The following is a 24,637-nucleotide window of genomic DNA, read 5'->3' as shown; positions in this document are numbered from 1 at the left end:
GTCTGAATATTACCCCTTTTGTGTGGCATGAGTAACATTTACCATGGAAACTATGATGATGAAATATTAAGTTTTTAGAATAGGCATGTTATTACTATTTTTGGGAAAATATTAAAAACAATACATGGATTTTCAAACTATGAATATTATATGATATATCGGCATAAGGGCCGTGAATTTTATATGATATGTCGGCATAAGGGCCATGGATTTTATATGATATGCGAGCGTAAAGGTTGTGGTTTTATATAATATGCTATGTCAGCATAAGGGCCGTGAATTTTACATGATATGTTATAATTCATGAAAATATTATCATGACAGATATTATTATGAAATAGTTATGTATCATCATTGGAGATATACTATATGTTATCAGAACCCAGATGGTTCAGTTTAGGCTTTCACAAAGCACAGTACTGTAGCTATATGATCATGATCATGTATATGTTAGTGCTACCACTTGTTGTAAGGGGTAGTGGGATATCAATAGTCGATGTGGTTTTATGGTAGTGCAGGCGTCCCTCTGATGTCCAGACCAGGAGGGGCAGATCCATCGTACTTACAAACTTATGTTGATCTAGCATGGTCGGCCAACCATTGCTAGGTTCTGCCTTTGGGCCGCACAACCCAGTCATGTGGGGGTAAGACATGACACTAGCCAATTATCCATCCAAGGTGTTATTTCATGTACAGTTATATATGATGATTTCTTATATAGAAACTTAGTATGTTATACCATGTTATGATAAATTATGTTTTTCCCAAATATGATGCAGGCAGTTTTACCACATATGATTTATGTATTATTATATGTATAACACGAAAATACTCATATTGCCACACACTGATATTAGTTTATTTCCCTTACTGAGAGGGGTCTCACCCCAGCTAAATAAACATTTCAGGAGCCCCAAATAGAAGAGCGGATAGAGCTCCACAGCGTTAGAGTTTGACTATTCTACTTTGTTTAAAAGGTAAGTCATTTTGCTAAGGTCTAATGGATTTTTGGGTGGTGATCCTAGGGCACTTTTGGATATTTTGAGATGTGTGTATGTATATGACCATTGTAGTAAAACTCTGGTGTTGTGCTGGACCAATGATTTGATATGTATATGATTTTACGTTTCCCGCTTCTTAGGTATTAGTGTTGTATTTCAAGTATATCTCTGGTACCCATGGGTATAGGTTTGATTATGTTTTATTAGGGTTATTATGTTAAAAAAAATTTATGGTAAAATAAGTCGATTGTTACAATGACCCTCATAATTTTCTTTCATCTAAGCTCTTCCTACCACTAATAAGTCAAATGGAATTTCCAATATCAATTAATACAACTCAAATAAATGAATAACATGGCTGCTATGAACTTGTTTATTGTAAAACAAAGCAAGTCATGCTAATTTATCAAAGTAGTTTAAAGTTACCATGGCCTAAAGGCTATGGTTATGACATACACAAAACTTATCCAACTTTGCAACAGTCATAGCCATTGGGGAGAGGATTGAAAGTGGTCTTAAGTTAGGGAGGCTTACAAATTACACTACATTAAAGACAACTGATTGAGTTATAACTAAAAATACTTGTCAAGAAAGAAAATAAAGAAGGAGAAGTCAATGTTGTACCTTAAGGTAAGGTGTAGACTCAAACTGCAACCCAAGTTTTTTGTACTTATGCCGCTCAGTATGTCATCCGCCAATAAGCCAACATGAAAATTTCACTAAACCTCAATTCAAGCCAAGCTAATCCTAATCCAAGACCTAGAAGAGAGTTCTCTACATTACTAATCCCTTTGGTTGATTTATATCATTAGTTGGTGTCTTAAGGGAAATTTGTCCCCATGCCTCTGAAATCGGGGCAAAATATGAGGTTTCGTAATCCCAATGTCTCATATGAATATCATATGCATGCTCTAGGTCATGCCACCAATGCTTGTTTAGCTCTTAAACATAGAGTTTAAAACCTAATTGATGTAAACATTCCAAAATTCTAACCTGTTCAAGATGCTTTGAATCCAAACATCCAAACCAACCCTATGCTAGATTATGAAAATACTTCAATTAATGTTCTTGAAGTTTGTGAAGTCCATGGTATAAATCAACCCAGATCATCCATCATCATCCCCTATACACATTCATCCAATACCATTCACCATATCCATCCAATGTTGAATCTATAACCATCAAACCACCTACACCTTTCCCATATTTTTAAAATCAAGTTGTGCCTTAGAAATATGAAGCATAAATAAATAACTTAAATGAGGAGACTATTATAGCCTATTTGTCTGGTGTTGGAGGAATGACAAGGAGTGGATGATGTTACACTCTGAAAGAGCTGGAAAGAAGAAGGAAAGATAAAGATAAAGTTAATGAAGAGATAAATAAAGAACCTAGCAAAGAAAAGAGCAAATAAGTTAGACGAAGAAGTGGTAAAGTTCCTACAACAACTCAAAATCAATGACTATAGTATTGTAAAGCAACTAAATAAAACTCTAGTTAAATTTTCCATTCTCAACTTGCTCACAGATTTTGAAGGTTATAGGAATGCTTTGTTAAAAGTTTCAAATGAGAATCATGTGCCACAAAATGAACTGATTTAACAATTTGATGACTTGGTTAATTCCATATTAACAGTCAACAATGTAGCATACATTGATGATGAAATTCCAATTAAAGGAAGTTATCACGTGAGTCCTTTGCATATAGTGGTGAAACATTGTCATACGATCACACCAAGGGTGTTAGTTGACAATGGATCAACTTTGAATGTATGACCATATTCCACACTTGTTAAAAATTTGGGAATCTACAATCATTAATAAGGAAAAACGGCCCAATAGTTAGAGCCTTCAACGGGATTATAAGATAATTTGTAGGGAAAATTGATCTAAACATTGAAATTGGTCATTGTACCTTTGAGATAGTATTTCAAGTGCTAGAAATCGCACCTTCATTCAACATGCTATTGGGAAGATTATAGATTCATACAGTTGTGGCAGTTCCATAATCATTTCATAAGAAATTAAAATTTGTTTATGAAAATCACCTCATTAGTGTGAAAAGTGAAGAAAATGTTGGAATAATTAAATTGAGTATGGTGCCTTACATTGGAGCTAAAAATCCCTTTGCAGATTGTTCTTTCAACACAGCAGAAATAATGTCTCAACCATTGCCAAAGTTTAGAGATTCCAATATGATGATTGCAAAGCAGATGTTGAAATAAGAATATTAATTCTAGAAAATATTGGGAAAAAATTTGCAAAGAATAATAGAATCTATCGTGTTGAACAGTCACAAAGATACTTTTAGATTGAGTTTTCAACTAACTAATAAAGACAAGATTGAAGCATTCATTCATCGCAAGGAAAGGAGATTGACAGAAACTGAAGGAAGAACACTATATAAGTCAGCTGGACAAACAATTCTTCATATCCACTACACATTTCCAAGGTCATCATGTGTGTTGTATCATAGGGGCCCTCAGATTTTTTAAAACCTTGAAGTTTCTAAAAGGTAACACAGGATATCTTGGCCTCCCTTTTGGTATGAAAAGAAATTTGTGTGGATGACTATGATTAACTAACTATGTGATGAAGTTTTGAGAAATATGAACAAAGATTCTTCTTGCTGTTAATGGAGAAATCTTCCACACTTTTTCACTTTATTGTATCAGCATATATACACGTATACAAACTCTATTCTAGGAAAGAGAACTAAAACCAGACCTCACATTTACAGCACATAATATTTGATATTTATTACAAGCATAATGTTAGCCTATAAATCAGGAATTGTGATTGAGAGCTTGATTTGAGGAGTCTTTCCTTATACGCCCCCGTAAGAAGGAGTAGCCATCGGCTAAGCCAATCTTGATTTTTAGAGTCTCTATGCGTTGTCATGGTAATGGCTTGGTCATTAAATCTGCTAGCTGATCTTGAGTGTTGACATGTTGAACATTGAGAATTTTGTTTTGAACCATATCGCGAACAAAATGTAGATCAATCTGTATGTGTTTCATCCAAAAGTGCTGAATAGGATTGAAACTAAGATGTGTCACACCCAGATTATCACATAACAATGTTGGTGTATGTTTTATTAATAGCCTGAGTTCTTTGAATAACGATAGCAGTCACATGGTTTCAGAGGCAGCATTGGCAAGAGATCGATACTCAGCCTCGGTTAATGATCTTGCAACGGCTTTTTGGTTTTTTGAACTCTAAGAAATTGGATTAGAACCAATGAAACTTATGTACGCTTATGTGGATGTACGATCATCAAATTTGTCTGCCCAATCAGCATCGGAATATGTAGTAATAGCAAAGCTGGAATTTTTTTTAATATGAATGCCATGGAAAATGGTTTGTTTCAAGTACCGAAGAAGTCGCTTTGTTGCGGCCTAGTGAGTTACGGTGGGTTTATGCATAAATTGTGACAATTTATTTACTGAGAAACAAATGTCTATGCATATGAGGGATAAATACTGAAGGCCTCCAATAACACTTTGAAACTCGGTACTATCAAATGATGTTGTTCCATCAAGCAGCTTCAGAGCCATGCTTGTAGACTTCAAGGTAGATACTTCCTTTGCACCCATCATATTTGTTTTTGAAAGAAGGTCCCGAATGTATTTGTGCTAGGAAAGGAAGAAACCAGATGTTGTTGGAATGACTTCCATGCCCAAGAAGAAATGAAGTTGGCCTATGTATTTTATGGAGAATTGAATTCCAAGTTGTTTAATGATATGAGATAAAAAAAAAAATTGGATCTCTTCCAGTGACGACCAAATTATCCACATATACAAATAAATAGCACATAACAAAGTTTTCTTGGTAGATAAATAGGGATGAGTCTGCCTTTGAATTCTGAAACCCGAGACTCATGATAGCCATTTTCAGTGCCGAGTACTAGGCTCTAGGAGCCTGTTTTAGGCCATAAATTGCCTTATTTAACCTGCAAACATGTAACAACCTGCCTATTTTTCTATATATATATATATATATATATATTTCCACATAATAACATATATAATAATCCTGCTAAGCTGTCATAATCATGATGAACTTAGACCCATGGGTACCAGGGAAATATCTATCTTAAAACTCTAATACCTAAGCAGCAAAAAACATAAAATTACATACATGCCATAAAACACCAGAAACCATACCAGAGTTCTACTAAATCTGCCATATATATAAAGTCATCCATAAAAAGACCCAAAAAGTATCCTAGGGTCATAATAAAAAAAACCCAACTAACCCTGTCTCACATGTTTACCCTTCTGACAGGGTAGTTTGGCCAATTCCTACCGCTGCGGAGCTTTATTCGCTCTTCTACCAGGATTTCCTGAAATGTTTGTAATGCTTGGGTGAGACACCTCTCGGTAAGGGAGATAAACTAATATCAGTGTGTGGCAACATGAGTATTTTTCATGATATACATATAAATAGTACATAATTCATGACTGGTATAAACAGTTGTATCATATCTAAATAAAACATGATTTAACATAACATAGTTTAACATACTAAATTTATATACTGCAAAATCATCTTATATAACCATATCATACTTGAATTATTGCCCAGGATAGATAGTTAGTTATTGTCATGCCTTACCCTCCCCCCCCCCCAACATGACAGGGTTGTGCGACCCGAAGGCGGGACCTAGCAATGGCTAGCCGACCATGCTAAGTCAAACATAGGTGTGTAAGTCTGATGGACCTATTCCATCTGTGCCGGACTACCAGGGGAACTATGACACTCCCATAAAGACACATTGACTGTCATCTCCCACACTCTACATAAGATATGTGGTAGCACTAACATAAACATAAACATGAATATATAGCTACGATATCGTGCTTCATAAAACTGAACTAAACTATCAGGGTTCTGATAACATATAATACATTCCATATTAAAACATAGTCGTTTCGTATTTCAGAGTAATATTTTACATCAACATATTTCATGATTTCTTACATATCATACATAATCACGGCGTCAATGCCGACATAATCCATAACGTAAAATCACGACATTTAAGCTGGCATAATTCATAATGTAAAAATCATTGCATTTGAGCCGGCATAACATAACATACTTGAACATGAAATTCTTGCACTGATTAACATAATATTCTTAAAACCATAGTTCCTGTACTGTTTTTATGATTTTCCTAAAAACTTCTATAACATGTTTATCTTGGAAGAATCATAATATTTCAATATAACATAATTTTCCTGGAAATATTATACTCATGCCACACAAATGTAAATAACCTTCTAAACTCATAACTTGTTTTGAAATCATATTTTCTTATAAAATGTGTTTAATTCATTTCCTTATACAACAGCAGTATTTCCATATATAGTTCTATAACATACATATTTTCCTGAATATAAATGTTGTTTATTTCATAATAATTTCATGAAAAATACTAGCTTAATTTATCCCCTTACCTGACTTGCTGAGAAGCCTACAAACTTAACCAAACCTACTCTTGTGGTGTTCCCAACTTAACACCCTGAAATTACATTTTTCCTAACAAAACTTCAGTATTATTCTATCTAGAGCATTTTCCTTAGTCCAAAAACACCAAATACCTTATAAAACTTAAAATAACCAACTTACCTAGATTTTGGGATGGTTCTCAAGTTGGCCTAACCAACGAACTACTCCGGCAGACTTGAAGAGAATCTTCCCAAGAGTAGCGTGGTGGCTTCCGATCATCAAACTGGTGAAGGACAAAGCCAAAAATCTAGAGAGAAGGTAGGAGAGATGTTTTTAGAGAGAGATAAAACCTTGCATGCAATTTCCTTTTCTGAAAACCCGAGTCTGACATATTTATAAAATACAAATTTGTCGACGAGACATGTCATCTCGTCGACGAGTCCATGAAGGGAGTTTGTCAATGAACTCATAACCCTCGTCGACGAACTTCAGGCTCTACTAAACCCCTCTCAATAAGTTCTTGTTGACGAGACACAAGTTCACGTTGATGAGCCCAAGAAGGCTACTTGTCGACAAGCGCTCTGCATTCGTCGACGAGACCCTGCTGAATATTCTTTTTGAAAAAATCATTTTCTCTCCTTTATTTTATTTACTTAATTTCTATAATTCTTTGATTCTCTAAAAAACATAATTAGGTGTTAATGCATCTTTGAATCCTAGGGGTTGGGCCATATAAACTGTTTCAATTAATTGGCCATGCAAAAAGGCATTGTTAACATCAAGTTTTCTTAAAGGCCATCCCTGCATTACAGCAATTGTTAGAACAGTTTGAATTATTGCGGGCTTCACAACAGGGCTTAAGGTTTTCTTGTAATCCAACTCAGGACGTTGATTGTAGCCTTTCGCAACAAGTTGTGCTTTAGAACGATCTATAGACCCATCAGGTTTTCGATTGACCCAGAATATCCATTTACACCCTACGGGTTGACAATTAGGTGGGGGAGGGACCAGTTCCCATGGGCCATGGCGCATAAGGGCAATGAGTTCTTCTGACATGGTTGTTCTCCAGTGTGGTTCAAGAAGAGCTTGTCCCACACGAGTTGGTTCAGTGGTACTAGGATTGGGATGTTTGGTTATGGAATTTAGTTGTTTAGGTTTATGGATGTTATTCATCGACTGAGTGGTCATGCAATGGGTTCATGTAGGTTGTTATGCAAACAAGTCTTAGGTAGTTGGTATGTGACCAAGGTTCAAATCAGTGGGTTCATGCGAATGTGAGGATGATGTCGCAATGTCATGCAATGCAAGGGAGTTAAAGCATGAGAAAACAGAGTTAAGATGATGGGAATGAAGAGAAGAAGTGAGAGAGGTGGTACCTGGGGGTGATGCGAAGGTGTTCGCTTCTACCGAAGTCACTGGTGGGGGCTTCTGAATGAATGGAGGCGTGCCAAGAAGGGCTGAACCACTCGCGGAGAACAACGATGATGCTTGTTTTTCAGAGAGACCATTTCAGGTTTCATCAAAAAAAAGATGCATGGGGTGATACATTTTGTTGGTAGATGGATCAAGGCACTTGTAGGCATTTTGGGTCAAAGAATAGCCCACGAAGAGACAGGGAACTGCTTTGGGCTACATTTTGTTGGTGTTATACGGCCAAGTGAGTGGAAAGCATAAACAACCAAATTTTTTTAGCTTCAAATTGTTTGGTGGTTGTTTAAATAATGCTTCAAATGGAGATATATTTTGAAGGAGAGGGGTTGGTTGACGATTAATAAGGTATGCCGCAGTGGAAAAGGCATAGGGTCAATATGTCAAGGGTAGAGAAGCATCATGTAATAGAGTAAGGCCCGTTTCCACTAAGTGACAGTGACGACACTCAGAAACACCATTTTTTTGCAGTGTATGAGGAGCGGTTGTGAAGTGGCTTATTCCATGAATGGAGAAATATTTTTTTAAAGTCGTAAACTCACCACCGTTATCTGAATATATGGTTTTGATTTTGGATTGAAAACTAGTTTCAACAAGATGTTTAAATTGGGGAAATATTGTGCTGACACTAAATTTCATTTCCATAGGGTAAAACCAAATATATTTTGTGAAATGATCAACCAAAATGAGATAATAATGGGATCCATCAATGCCAATAGTATTGGGGTGTCCCCAAACATCAATATAGATTAAGTCAAGAGGGGCATGACTTTGAAGACCATTTTGCCGAAATGGGAGCTTGTGAGCTTTATTAATGGAACAAGAAGTACAAAGATGAGAGACATTTTTTCTTTTTTATTGGAAGAGAAAAGGAGTTGACAAGGTGTTGGACAATTTTATGAGATGGATGTCCAAGACGTTTGTGCCACCCTTCAACGGAGGTTTGTTCATGCACGTTTGCAACTATAGGTAGAGAAGACTTCACCATTGACTCCGGAAGAGTGTAAACACCATTTTCACACGCACCTTTGAGTAGAACCGCCCTCATGGTCTGATCCTTGACAATAAAAAAAGTGTAGTAACTTGGATAATTATAGAAATTAAATAATAAAAGGAAGGAGGAAAAGAAATTTTCAAAGGGGGGGGGACTCTGCAGGGTCTCGTCGACGAGCGCCAAACCTTCATCGACGAGTAGTCTTCTTTGGCACATCAATGGAGACACATGTCTCGTCAACAAGAACTTACCGAGGGGGTTGATTTCAAGGCCTGAGATTCATCGACGAGAGTTATATGTTCATCGACGAACCTCCTTCTTGGTCCCATCGACGAGGCAACGTGGCTCGTTGACGAGACCACGTGGCCAACCATCTATATATAGCTGAAAATTCATTTTTCAAGCAAAAAAAATTCATCCCATTTCACTCTCTCTCTCTCTCTCTCTCTCTCTCTCTCTCTCTCTCTCTCTCTCTCTCTCTCTCTCTCTCTCTCTCAAATGAACCCTCCACCTTCTCTCTAGATTTTCTGCTCCAATTCTCCTCGGTTCGATGATCAAAAGCTACCATGGTGATCCTAGGGAGATTCTCTACAATCTAACCGAAGCAAAACGTTGATTTGAGAAGTTTGGGAACTATCCCAAAATCAGGGTAAATAGATTATTTAAGGATTATTTGGTTTGTAGGGTTTTCTGAACTCAAATTTAGTAGTAGATGTTGTCATACTGGTGTTTGGGATGATTTATGTGGGTATTGTGAATTCAGGGTGTTGGGGTTTTTACTGTAAGCAGGTTAGGGAATCTAGAGGGTGTTCCCAGGAAATCAGGTAAGATAATGAATGGTTTATAATTCAGAAAATATGAGTATGAAAATTATTCTAGGTATTTAGTTATTTGACAGAAAATATATATATATATATATATATATATATATATCTGTGTGTGTGTGTGTGTGTGTGTGTATGTGTGTGTGTGATTTTAGGAATATGGAATTATGAACACCATAGGCGTGAGTTAGAACCAATAGACGAGTTCAGTTAACCAAGATAAGGGAAATATGTTATGCTAGTAAATTCAGAAAATTTTATCAGTAAAGTATAGTATTTGTTTATTAAGATACAGGGTATAAACTATACATTTTTACAGATATCATAATATGAGTTTTATTGTTTATGTGGCATGAGTAGGTATTTTCTCAGTACAGTGTTTACGTAGTTTTCAAAATATCATGATTTACATCATTTTTGCATAGAAATATGCTTTATCAGATATTACATAGACAGATATATATATTTTACAGACAGATGTTATATAGACAGATATATTCTACAAACAGATAATTTACAGTATTTACAGAATTCCATGATTGATATTACAGATTATCTAGTCAAATATTACAGTTAGATATTACAGTTATTTCAGACAGATATTACAGTATTTCATATCAGATTTATAGTGTTATGGTTATTTTGGAATCATGATGACACAGCAAGATAATTATATATATTAGTATTATACAATAGCATATCTCTGATGAATTATTTCAATCAGATTAATTATTTCAGACAGATTCAGCCAACAGAGCATGGTACCGTTACTATTTCTGATCAGAGTGCAACCACATATCTCAGATAGTGTGTGGATTCTGTCTACCGTGCCTATGGAGGGATTGCAGTCTCCCTAGGTTCCTAGGTTGAGGAGGCTGGTTTGACGAGGTAGATACCCGTATCATGCCTTTGGAGAGATTGCAGTAAAGGTTGGACTGAGGATGGAAGAGTATTCAAGTGACTTATCCTAGTAGGCCAACCAGAGTTAAGTCCAGCCTACGGGCCGCACAACCCTGTCATAAGCGGTTAAATCATGACATATAAATTTTCAAGGATATTTTTCAGTTATTTACATGAATACAGATTTACAGAATATCAGCAGATATAATATAATACTAGCAGTACGATTAAATAGAAAACTCAAATATCTCAAGTGTATTTTAAGCTATGTAGGTGTGAGTTGCATAGTATTTACATGATATCTCAATTCAATTACTTATCAGTAAATTATTTATGTAGACTCAATTGTCACACACTAGTAATAGCATATTTCTTCTTACTAAGCGTTGTCTCATCCTAGTAAATTAAGATTTTTCAGGTGATCCAGTTAGATGAGAAGATCAAGTTCGCAGGTAGAGAAGTTGTCCACACTACCCTATCTGTAGGGTAAGTGTTATCATCGAATTGTATTTTGAGTAGTATTCACGAGTGTTTGGGTAAAAGATGGTGGGATGATGTATAATTATGTATGCATGTTTTGGGATAATACTGGATTCTGCTATTATATACATATATATATGTGACGACCCGAATAATAATAATGGTATTTAAATAATAAAGAGGGAAGGAAATGGAAATAGTAATAGAAGGAGGAAGTCGACAACATTCAATTTTGGGAGTATTAATCGAGGGAAATCATCAGGTCCTCGTCGATGAACACATGGGATTTGTCGACGAGGGTATAAGAGGGCCTCGTCGACGAAGCTAAGTTTCGTCGATGAGAAGATACCGAGAGAGGATTTTGGGGAAGTCTGAAATTCGTTGACAAAGGTGCAGGTTCGTCGACGAACTTTCTACAAGACTCGTCGATGAGGTGACATTTCTCGTCGATGAATCCGGTCCTATAAATAGCAAAACTCAGATTTTTAATGCAAAAATTGAGAAAAAAATCACTCTCTCTCTCTCTCTCTCTCTCTCCCTTCGATTTCTCTCTCCTCTCTCTTCGATTTCAGCTCCGTCACTCGCTGGATCGACAATCTGAGGCCACCACGACGCTCTTGGAGAAGTTTTCTGCATATCTGCCAGAGCGGATTGTCGGTAGAACTCCGTTAAAAATCATCCCTAAGTTGAGGTAAGGCTTTTTATGCCGAATTTAGTCCTACTACAGTTATAAGAAATGATATTCAAGTGAAAATACTGAAGTTTAGTTCTGCGAGTTTTCGATTTTAACGTGTTGAATAAGAAATCCTACAAGTGTGAGACTAGAGTTTATAGGGGCTTTTCTCAGTAGCCAGGTAAGGGAATAAACTAAAGTAATGATTTTTCCATGCAAATTATTATTATTTATTAGTAAATTTATTTTCAGGAAAGCATGTATTATATCTATATATTACGAAGGAAATGCATATTTGAGAAAATACTGCTATTATGTTGAAATGTATATATATATGTATGAGATCCCAGAAATTATGATTTTAGAATATGAAGTATGGTTTAATACAGCAAATGTGTGGCATGAATACTGCTTTATGTGAATGATATTATGATATGACAATGTTATGAATGAAGCATGTTTTCAGGAATAAAAATTATTACAGTACAAATGATATTGAAAATACATGATAATTGATTTATTATCCAGAATGATATGTATAAGATATTTGGTGCGAGGCCGTGATTGATAGCCAATGCGAAGCCGTGTTTTATGTATGATTTCGGAACGAGGCCGTATTTATGAAATGTTCGACACAAGGCCGTATTTATGAAATGTTTGGCAGGAGGCCATATTTATGAAATTATAGAAATGCTATCAATCTATTTATGTTAAACGTTATATTATCAAGTATTATATGTTATCAGAACCCGGATGTTAGTTTAGTTCAGTTCAGGAGTACGGTGCCGTAGCTTATAGATCAGATATCTATGATCAAATTGGTGCTAACCACCCTACGAGGGGGTGGGAGATGGATAGTTGATGTGGCTTTGAGGGTAGAGTGTAGACGTCCACCTGGCAGTCCGAACCAGGGTGTCGCAGGCCCATCGTACTTACAGACATTTTTGACTCGGCAATGGTCAGCCAGCCATTGTCGGGTCCCGCCTTCGGGCTGTACAACCCGTCATGGGGGGTAATACATGGCATCAGCTAGCTATTCATCCTGGGTATGTTTTCAGTATTATTATCTATACCAGACAATTATTATTAGTATGATTTATAAAATATGAAAGTATACGCTTTTACATTTATTAAATGGTGAATGTTTTCTGGTATGAAGAATGTACTGTATATCTATATTATCATTAAATGTTCATGTTGCCACACAGTTGTATGTAGTTTATTTTCCCTTACTGAGAAGTGTCTCACCCCCAAACTTAATTAATTTTTCAGAAAACCCTGAGAGATCGGCGGGTCGTGGCCGCCGTTGAGTTATTAAGTTACCCCGCTAGGAGGGTAAGTGTTGTACCAGGATCAGGAGATTTTTTTTGTATGATCCTAGGTTTATTTTGGCATTTTTGGAGATTGTATATAAACACAGTATTATGGGATTATAGTAGACTCTGGTATTATGTATTCTATGGTTCTGAGAATGTGATTTATATTTACTACTGCTTAGGTTTCCACTGTGATTGATAGGTATCCCTGTTATCCACGAGTTCGGGTTGACTATTCTATTTAGTATGTTTCATTTTATATTTAGATAAGCAGGTCGTTGCAATATGGATATATGACTTTATGTTTTCCCACAGCAAAGGTTTGTTATTCCGTGAACACGAATTTCCTCGATACCCACCCTAGGGCCTGAGATGTTATAGCAGACATTATCAGGGGTATCAAAGTATTTTATTTTACAATATATTTATAAAAAAAAAATATGGTATGAAATTTTAAGTCGTTACAAAAAAAAGGATGAAATTCAACAAAAACATGATTGTGAGTGATAAAATGATGAACAGAGATAAGATTTTTTCAAATATTAGGAACACAAAGGGTATCATTTAAATGAAAAGAGCGTGTGGGTGAGTGAAGAACCAATGAACCAATGTGAGAGACATGCAAACCTAAACCATCACCGATGACAACCTCGTCAGTGCCATCATATTCAGTATGGACAAATAAATTAGCCAAATCATCAGTGATATTATAGGAGGCTGCAGAATCTATAAGCCACTTTGTGTTTGGGGTGGGTACAGTGGAGGCACAGTTGGTCGTTGCTGCAGGAAATTGGACACGAGCACAATATTTAGCAATATGGCCCAACTATTTACATAGTTGGCATTTGGGTGTGTAACGCCGTTGACCATTGGGCTTAAGCTTCCTATTGTCTCGTGGGTCGCTGGTTTTTTGGTATTGGGCCTGAGAGTTGTGGTTCTGTAGGGCTCCATTGCTGTGGTTAGAACCATTTGGTTTTGAGAAGCCCATGGAAAAGTGACCTCCAAAAGATGAACTAGAGTCAAATCGCCGAGTAGAGTAGTTTGCGGAGGTGACTAGCTGCTGGGATGTGACTTTGAGGTGATGGAGGTACACATCGTGACCTACAAGAAGGTCATGTAACTCCTCGAAGGTGAGAGGGCATTCACGGGCACGAATAGGAGCCGCGATCTCACAAAAATCAGCACCTAGACCGTTGAGGATGTAAAGTGTTAGATCATTGTCAGAGATTGGATGATCGATAGGGAAGATTGCATCTGCGAGAAACTTGACTGTGTGGAGGAACTTTTGAATTGACTGATTTCCATTTTTTATCAAACTAAGTTCCTTCTTAAGTTGCATTGCCCTAGTCCGAGACTTGATTGTATACATTGTGTGTAATTTTTTCCATACTTCTTAGGAGGTTTTGGTAATGGAGATGAAGGATGTAACAGTGGTGGTCGTAGAGGCTAGAATGGCACTGAGGATAAGCTTATCTTGTCTTATCCAGTGTGTTCTTTGATGAGCAGAAGTGGAGGGATCATTGGGTTTAGGGCAGGGCTTATCGCCCGTAGCATAATCAAAGATATTATATCCAATGAGTAGTGCTTCGAACTGGGCACACCATTGAGGAAAGGTGGAAGGAGTGAGTTTTTCTTTGATCTGAGCAGTGATATTGAGAGCAATAAAGGGAATGTCTACTGGAGATGATGGGGTTGCAATCGGGTTTTGGGTATTGTCAGAGGAAGGGATCGAAGGCTCGGTGGAGGTTGGCTTCTCTGATACCATGATGAAGTTTTGAGAAATATGAACAAAAATTCTTATTGCTGTCAATAGAGAAATCTTCCACACTTTTTCACTTTATTGAATCAGCATATATACATGTATACAAACTCTATTCTAGGCAAGAGAACTAAAATCAAACCTCACATTTACAGCACAGAATATTTAATATTTATTACAAACATAATGTCAGCCTATAAATCAGAACTTATGATTGGAAGCTTGATTTGAGGAGTCTTTCCTTATACTATGGACAATATTTTTTATTTTTATGTTTTAGTTTTTCAAAGAATTATAAAAAGTTTATCATATTTCTAGTTTTTCGAGACAAGACAAAACTGAAGCATTCATTCGTCACAGAGAAAGGAGACTGACCAAAACTAAAGGAAGAACACTATATAAGCCTAGACTAGTAATTCCTCATATTCGCTACACATTCCAAGACCATCATATGTGATGTATCATGGATTGGAGGCGGTGGCCCTAATATTTTAAAAAATCTTGAAGTTTCTGAAAGGCAACACAAGATATCTTGGCCTCCCTTTGGGTACAAAAATAAATTTATGTAAATGGATGTGATTAACTACTTATGGACAACATTTTTTTATTTCTTATCTTTTAGTTTCCCAAAGAATTATAAAATTTTATCATATTTTCTAGTTTTTCAAGATTTTTATTTATAATTTTTTTAAAAAAAATAAAGAGTTTGTTTAGTTGTGTAAAATAATTTTTTTATTTTTTATTTCTAAATTTCAAAATAATTAAAAAAAGACTTGATTTTTTTTATTCCAAAATAAAATTATATAAAGCAGTGTTTGGGATCATAGATTTTGGGTTTGAATTTAGATTTATGTGAATATGAATGACATTCAATATATAAAGTAGTGTTTGGGTTCATAATTTTTCTTGTTGTGCTCTCATATGCATAGTAAGAAGTTAGAAATCTAAACATAAACCTCTCTATATAAATTTAGAAAATTGAATGTGATATTTTTTTTAATTATTTGAAAAAACTATAAATAAATAATAAAATTATTTGCATAAATAAATAATTCTAATTTTTTATTGTTGTTATTTATTTATATAATAGTATTATAGAATGAAAAAATTAATTACATTTTTTATAATTATTTTTTAGAAAGTAGAATAAAAGGCAAAAGACACAAATCTCTAAGATTTAGGAAAAAGACAATGACCTTTTCAGAGGTTACAAAAAAATCTAAGGACCTCCCCTAAGGTTTTAAGAATTTCACTAACCTCCCCTCAAATTTACTAAAAAGATAATGAGTTCTTCTTGTATTTTGCCAAAAAAAAAAAAAAACGTATGAGTTTTGAGGAGTGTAAGTGACCCAAAAAGCAAACCTCAAAGAAGGTTTATAGGAGTTTTGAAACCATAGAGGAGGTCCTTGGGATTTTTGAAATCTCAAGAGTTGTCGATGTCCTTTTATTGAACCTCAAGAAAGATTATTGTCTTTTACCCTAAAATAAAATATCAAAACTGATTTTCACAATTAAATACCCCTACAGTTAGCCCGTAGAACACAACTTTAAAAAGTATGATAAAATGGATTTTTTTCATATTTTCTTTTTTTAATATTTTTAAAGTTCTTAAGAGGGTCTATACACTAATTAAAATTCCTCAATATTGCTCTTGGATAGCAGACTAGGATGGTGATTAGATGATACTTATTATTACATGAATGTTATATGTTTCAAGAAGCATGTTTTAAAAGGAGACTCCATATTAAGTCAAGAAAAAGGTATATCCATTAGCATATGCTTATCAGTGCTTAGGTGGGAAAATGGTCAATGTCCAACTAGTGACCTGTTATTTGTATCTTTGGCTTGAATCTAAAATATAGTGACACATTTACAATTAACCAAACCCAACCTGTTTAAGTGAGTTTGAGATGGGCACTCATTGAGTTACCTGATTAAACCCCATCTCACTTGATACTTCCCCACAATGTAAGCCAAGCCCAAACTACTACAATAACAACAACAACAAGTCCCACTAGGTTAGGTCAGTTATATGAATTCTTTTTTAAAAAATTTACCCGATTGAGAATATTTTCATTTAATAGATTAAGAACCATCAAATCCTTCCTCACTACCTCATTTCAAGTTATTTTAGGCACATCCCTACCCTTTTTTCACGCCAGAAATTATAACTAACTCACCCATCCTCGCAGATGTTGTACTATACCTTCGTTTCAAATGCTCAAACCATATAAGCCACCCCCTCCCTTATCTTGTCTTTAACCAATATTGTGCCTAAATTATTGCATACATGCTCATTCTATATTTTATCTTTTAATTTTGTACCGCTCATCTACCTTAACATTCGCGTTTGGGAAACTTTTACTTTTTGTATTTGTTATATTTTAGTTAACCAACATTCTAGATCATAAAGCATAGTCGGCCTTATAGTCATCTTATAAAAATTTTCCTTTTAATTTAAAGGGTATTCTATGATCATACAACACGTCTGACGCACTCCTTCATTTTACCCAACCTGCTTTAATTATATGTATTACATCTTCTTCAATTTTTCCATCCACTTACATAATAAATCCAAGATATTGAAATGTATTAGTGCTAATAATTTCTTGATTATTAAGTTTAATCTTCTCTCCACTACTCCTTATGTTATTGAAATTACATTTCATGTATTCCGTCTTATTCCATAATATCCTAATGCCTTTGGACTCTAATATGCTTTTCCAAAGTTATACTTAGGTTCCACTCTATGCCTACATTCATCAATCAACATAATATCATCTGCAAACAACATACACCGAAGGATCTCATTTTGGATATTCCTAGTAAGTTCATCAATCACTAAAGTAAAAAGATAAAGATCCAAAGTATAACCTTAATGTACACATATTGTGACTGGAAAGTCTCCATATTTCCCTCCTATAGTTCTAACACTAGTCATATATATCCTTAATGACCTCAATATATCTAGTATAAACCCCCTTCTTTTTTAAGACCCACCAAAGAACTTCCCTAGGTACTCTATCATATGCTTTCTCTAAGTTAATAAATATCATATGCTAGTCTCTCTTCTTTTCCCTAAACTTTTTTCCATTAATCTTCTTGAACGATAAATAGCTTCTGTTGTTGATCTCCCAATCATAAAACCAAATTGATTCTCTGAAATTCTTATTTCTAGTCTTATTCTTTATTCAATTACTTTTTCCCATAATTTCATCATATAACTCATAATCTTAATTCCATGATAGTTATTACAATTTTGAATATCACTTCTTTTCTTTTCTTTTTATTTTCTTTTTTTTGTATAAAGATACTCAATGGAGTAAATGTGTTGATCTCAATATGATTTTTTGTAATAAAAGAATATATGATCTTTGTATAAAAATATGTATGATGAGTTTCTTTAAAGATCTAAACCCAATGCAATATATCACCAAAAAATGATTTTTCAAATAATATGTGTTGGAAATCCTAGGGTTTGCTCTCAAGTAACTTTTGCAAAAATGTAATCTTTGAATAAAAATATGAAAGTGAATGCTTCAAAGATTCAAGCCCTAGTACAAACTTTTTCCCAAAATATTTTTCAAACAAAGGATATATGGAAAACTAGGGTTTTTGCTCTCAATAAGATTTTAAATATATGAGAGAAGAAAAACTTTGAAGATGAAGTTTGAATGCCCAAAGAAAATACTTTCTTTATCAAACCTCAATACCAAAGATGCTTTCAAGAGATGTGAGTGAATGCCCTTTGAAAACTAAGAGAATGCCCAAAAGTGTGTGAATCTGATAGAGTATTGGAAAAAGGTGTAAAATAAGTTTTAGGGTTTAATATTTATAGGCATTCTTTGCATATGGACATTTTTTAACCATTGGATCAATAAAAGATATTTTAATTAAAAAATTCTTCCTGTTGAGTGCTGGAGCGTCAGGTTTGCCTGATAAACTCGTCGACGAGTGTCCTTGTAGAGACTCAAATCCAAAAAATAAAATATAAATAAATAAAATAAAAGAGAAGAGAAAGAAAAAAAGAAAAGGAAGAAAATGGTTTGGGAAATGACCAAAACCGTCAACGATTTGAGGAATCTTCAAAAAACCACGATTTTCGTGCAGGTCCAAACTACCGAGAGCAGTACACAGGGGATTTGGGTTTGGCACAGGCCAAACCATCGATGATTTCATGCGGGACATAAATTCTATAAATAGAGGTGAGCTCATTTTTTATTTTAGAAAAATAGTTTTCCTCTCTCTTTAAAAAGCTAGGGTTTTAGATTTTTGGCTCTCTCCTTCATGTCTCTCTCTCCGAAGCCTCTCGGATCACTCTCACATGCTCTCTGATCCTCTCTCCCTCCTCTCAGCTCAAAGGTTCCCGTTCCTTAGTGAGTTTCATAAAGCTAGGGTTTTCATCTCCCGATCGTTTTAGGCATATTTTCAGGATTAGGTAAGGGGAATAAATTATGTCAACTTTTTATTAAATTTGAACCGATTAAATTGGAGTTGATGATTTTAGAAACATTATGCTAATTGTATTTTCAAAATCCAAGCAATTAAAATTGAGCATGTGGATACAGGAACAACATATGATATTTTCTAAATGTAATATATGTATGAAATTGATAGTTTTGGTGGTTATACACGTATTTTAGGGAAACTGAGTATTATGTGATATAATTTCTCTTGTCAAATTATTAGGGTATGATATGACATTCAAACCGTGTGACATGAGATTAATTCTTCATAATAAACTGGTTGTGATTACTATGGTAAATGAATTGATTTGTTTAGGGGATTGTTTTGTGTGGTTATTCATGTATTTCACAATATAATGTTAGCAGGCATGGGGAGTTCATTATATTGCCTTGGATATAAATCGTGATATAACGTTGGCAGGATTTGAGGAGTTCATTATATTATCATTTATATAAAGGGGGTAAAACGTTGGCAGTGACACGAGGAGGTCATTTTACTGATTTGCCATAAATAGGTCATTGTGAAAGTGTAACAGCTGTTTGTTATGAAGTAAGTACTGAGGACGATGGGGAGGGATGCTCAGTACGTAGTGGGAACGATGGGGAGGGATACCTAGAAATTAGGAAAGTGTTGGGAAGTGAAGTAAATGCTCATTTTCATTTATTGGGAGTGGGTACATGTTTGTGAATTGAATTTTTCGTGATTTTGGATATGCTGTGGTATTATGTAAAGCACGTGTATGCGGATTCTGGGGTATGATTGATGTTGAATGTGTGTGAGTACATTTAAGTGAATTAAAATGCATGAATGTTTATGGAGAAGTAAGACTCTCCACCTGTGGGCTTGCTGAGTAAGGTGGGTGCCCTGATAAGTATCAGTTGTAACCACACCCAAATTAAAAAGGAAAAGTTACAAACAATATCAGAGCAAAGGAGCGTTAGATGTTATGGGCTTGTAATCTCCCCAATCCTTGGAAACTCTCGCTTATAAATGTTTATGTATGTGTGAGTACAGTCTGCATATGTCTTCTCAAATGTTATTGATTAACAAACGGTTATATTTTGTATACACTAAAACTCATCTGTCACACACGGTTATAATTTATTCCGCCTTATTGAGAAGCGTCTCACCCCATTATACAACTCATTTTTCAAGATCTTGTGGAGAACAAGCTTAGAAAGCTTAGGCAGGGTTTAGTTTTTGTGACTGTGAGTGAATGTAAGATATGGAACTTTATATTTTATTTTAAATCCTTGTACTGTAATAACGTTATAACGTTATCTAGAGATGCTTATATTGGTGATATTATAGAGCTATGGTATTTTATTTGTGGATGTTTATTCATTTTCCGCTGCTTGGATGATATTTATGGTATCAAAGATAGGTGAATGGAACATATAATACCCCAGGCCCCACTTGGTGGGTTTGGGGCTTTACAGTCCTTCACTCGCTTGTTGACGAGACCAGGAGATTAGTCAACGAGTGGTCTATCTGAGAAAATTAGGGTATCAATATTTGCTCGTCCATGAGGCTACGGGACTAGTCGACGAGTGCACTATTTTTGAGCCCTATTACCCTTCTAAAATGTAGATCCAACCTAGGTCAAGTGTATATGAATATTTCATGAAAAACATGCATCGTAGGGTTAGTCTATTGGCCATTTTGAGCTTCCTATCATATCTTATGAGACATGTAAATACAAATAAGACTAAATACAAATTACAACTGAAAAGCTGAATTGTCTTCATCCTTTTTCTCTTCTACTTCCATGAACTAAGCCAAGCTGTATGCACTTCAAGTTCCTCATGGCTTTCTTAGCATCATTACCATCCGTGCGTGCTAAGTAATGAGTCTACTCAAAAGCTCAATGCACTGGTAAGATACTAAGTGATTTGTTATTATCAAAACAGGATTAAGACTCATAGAGTCAACATCCTTTAAACTCACCTAAAATCTCTTTTTCTATCCTTACGATAGAGTTAGCCATTTTATTTCAAACAATATTTGCATCTACCTTACCTATCCAATCACACTCTTTGATAATTTTATCTTTGAATATTACTCTCTTCAAGTTTCACCATCTAGTCCTCTTGTATTAATTTATCTTACTCTTTCTTTTCCATTTTTTAGTATGTATATCTAATAATAGAACTTTATGTTGTGTAGTGAAACTTTCACCTGGGATAACTCCTTACAAGATAGACGATCCTCATTCCTAGTTAAGAAGAAATTTGTTTGGATTTTATTATGCCCACTCTTGAAAGTTATTAAATGTTCTTCTCTTTTTATAAATAAAGTATTCAATATAATCAAATCGTAAGACATGGAAAATTTTAAAATTGTATCACCAGCCTCATTTTTACCTCCACATCCATGGCCTCCATGTATCCTCTCATAGCTTGTATTATCCTTTCAAATGTGTCCATTCAAATCAGCTCCTATTAATGTCTTTTTAGACTTTGTTGTCCTTTGTAAAATACTATCCAAATCTTTCCAAATGTCTTTCAATATTTTCTGCTAAACCTATTTTGGGAGCTTACGGACTAATGACATTCACTATCTCTAGGCCTAGAGTTATCCTAATTTTAATGATCTTATCCCCTATTCTTCTAACATCTACCACATTATCTTTTAGGTCTTTGTCTATAATAATTCCCACCTCATTTTTATGTTTCTCTTTTCTAATGTACCAAAGTTTAAATCCACTTTGTCAATTTCTCTCACTTTCTCCCCTACCCATTTCGTCTCATGAAGGCAAAAAATTAAGCTAATTTTCTTTCTAAACATAATTTCCACTATTCCCATACCTTTGTCCATAAGAGTCCATATATTTCAAGTTGTTAATCTAATCCTAGTCTCTTGTGCTAACTTCTTAACCCTCTCCATTCTATACTAACTTGGTCAATTCTCTTGACCTAAATGGATTTGGTAAGAATTCATGATACAAAGATCTGATAAAGTTTTGTGTTGGCTATCAGCAATATAACACAACTCTGCTCCTTTATCTGGGCTTAGGACCGCAAAGAAAATTTGTGTTACACAAACAAAATATAAGTTTGAGTTTTTTTTTTTTTTTTTACTGCAAACTTATTTCACATGGACAATTTTCTAAAACATACTTTACAACCAATGGAAACCACACAAACAACACAATGCATTTGAAAAATCTAAAACATATAATTTTGGCATGTGAATCCAAGCTAAACTAAAATTCAAAAAACTCATGTCATAGTACTTTTTGAAAAAATTTGTACATTGCAAGATTTTCAAATGGAAAATACAAAAAATGTATATGTTAAGTCTACACATTATAAATAAAAAAATGTACTCTTCTAACCAACAATTGGAAAAAAAAAATAGTAATAATATTAATAAAAAGAAATAAAAAGAGATGAGGAGATCTCACCAATGGCAGAAATTGAAGGACAATGACAGCTGATTGACTGAAAAATACAACCTTAAGTACCCTTTGGCACCGAAATTTTGATACTGCTAAAGAAAATCAATCAAAAAATATTGAAATAACAAGGGATTGTAAGAATTCTTCAATCCAAATTCAAGATTGGCGATGGAGTTAAGTAATCAATAGTGTTGACATAACCTCTCATTGGACTCACGCCCCCTCACTCATGGTAACCTTGATCAAACTTGGATGCTCTTTTCGAGCACGATCTTGAGATAAAATGTGCAACCTTGCGTATTTTTAGTCGAAATTATATTGACCCAATCCTCTGGAAAAACTCTAAATTTCGTGTTTCTAGAGAGATGAAAAATATAAAAGATCAAAAAAAGTTGAGGATTTTATTTCTTCACTTCTAAGAAAATAAAATCCAAGAAGTAGGAGTGTGTATATAACTCAAGATTTCAAATTAGACAAGTCAAATGACGAAAAAGAAAAGAGGAAAGAGAGAGAAGTTCTGCAAGATGATGAAGAAACTTGTACAAGAAACCACCGTGAAGAACACCAAGACAACAGTGAGAGAGGGAAGAGAACATAGGGCGGAGGGTGAAGGTCAAGATGTCTCTTTGTTTTTTTTTTTTTTTTTTGGAATACGCACCGGGTATCCACGCGTCCGTTTTACGATCCACGTGACTAATCCTGCGCCCCTTGAAGTTGACCCTACAACTCCAAAGGGAGGGTAAATTCAAGAGTCCAAAGGCGGAAACGAGTCCGGGAGGGTTTGAACACCTGACCTCGTGAAAGGCACTTCCGCAACCCGCACTACCACCTGAACCACATCCTGGGGGTATGTCAAATTTCTTTGTTACTATGGTGCGCGATGGCCAAATCCAAATGAAAACTCGTACAAGAACGTTGGATGTAGTGTCAATCTAAATCAAGAAATTAGAAATTGCCGCCGAAAATAATCATTAAGACGGGTCTGATTTAATCTTTCTAACATCAAAAGATCATAGGCCTTCAATTTGTGATTTAATTGACTAATCTTAGATGCTTTGAAGAACTCAAGATCTAGATCACATATGTATAGGCACCGGAGATGGGCTCAAACAAAGCTCGAAGAATGGAACCAACGACAGCATGGGGGCGACGTCCGAATGATGCTCAGCCACTTCATTACTTTATCTCCTTTGCTAGAATTTTCTATTGAAAACTTTCATTATGCCGCATCTGACATAAATGAGAAAAATAATAATAGTAAAAATATATGCTATTTTTAAAAAAAAAATTTAATTCACATTGTAGAAATGATAAAAAGAAACAATAAATAGGTGCTTTTTAAAAATTCTAACTCATATTTATTGAAATATTATAAAAGAAAAACTTTTAAATAATTTTTTTTATATATTTATTAGAGGATACTTGTTAATCAATTTGATAGATTCAAATTCATCTTACTCACTCATTTATAAATAGATCAATTTGAATCCAACCCATTTAAGTTTCACTCATTTAAGATTAACCCATTAATTAGTTTTTGCTACCCCTATTGCTGCTCTCCAAGATCATTCTATTAACAGCCCGTTCGGATCAAGAATCTTGATGGGGGAAAATGAAAAGAAAGGAAAATAAAAAAAATTTCATTATCCATTATTTTCTCTATATATTTAATAATACTAAACAGGAAAATATTTCATTAAAAATTAAGAAAAATTAGTTACCGATGCTTAAGATTAAAATTTTACTCATTGCTTTAACCTTTCTTCATAACCAGAACATGAAAAAGTCGATCCTTCCATATTTTCCTTTCCTTCTCTCAAATTTTCCAAGTTCCTCATAAGGATCGTATCAAAGTCCATTCTTCCCTAAGAGGCACCAACTAGTATATCAAATAATTTAGCTAGTGTTTGAACAAATGGATTTCAAGTGTTACATGGGTTAG

The sequence above is a fragment of the Malania oleifera genome, chromosome 4 (genome assembly GCF_029873635.1).
Source record: "Malania oleifera isolate guangnan ecotype guangnan chromosome 4, ASM2987363v1, whole genome shotgun sequence".
NCBI lineage: Eukaryota > Viridiplantae > Streptophyta > Magnoliopsida > Santalales > Ximeniaceae > Malania > Malania oleifera.
The sequence above is the reverse complement of the archived record's forward strand: the minus strand, read 5'-3'. Positions refer to the sequence as shown.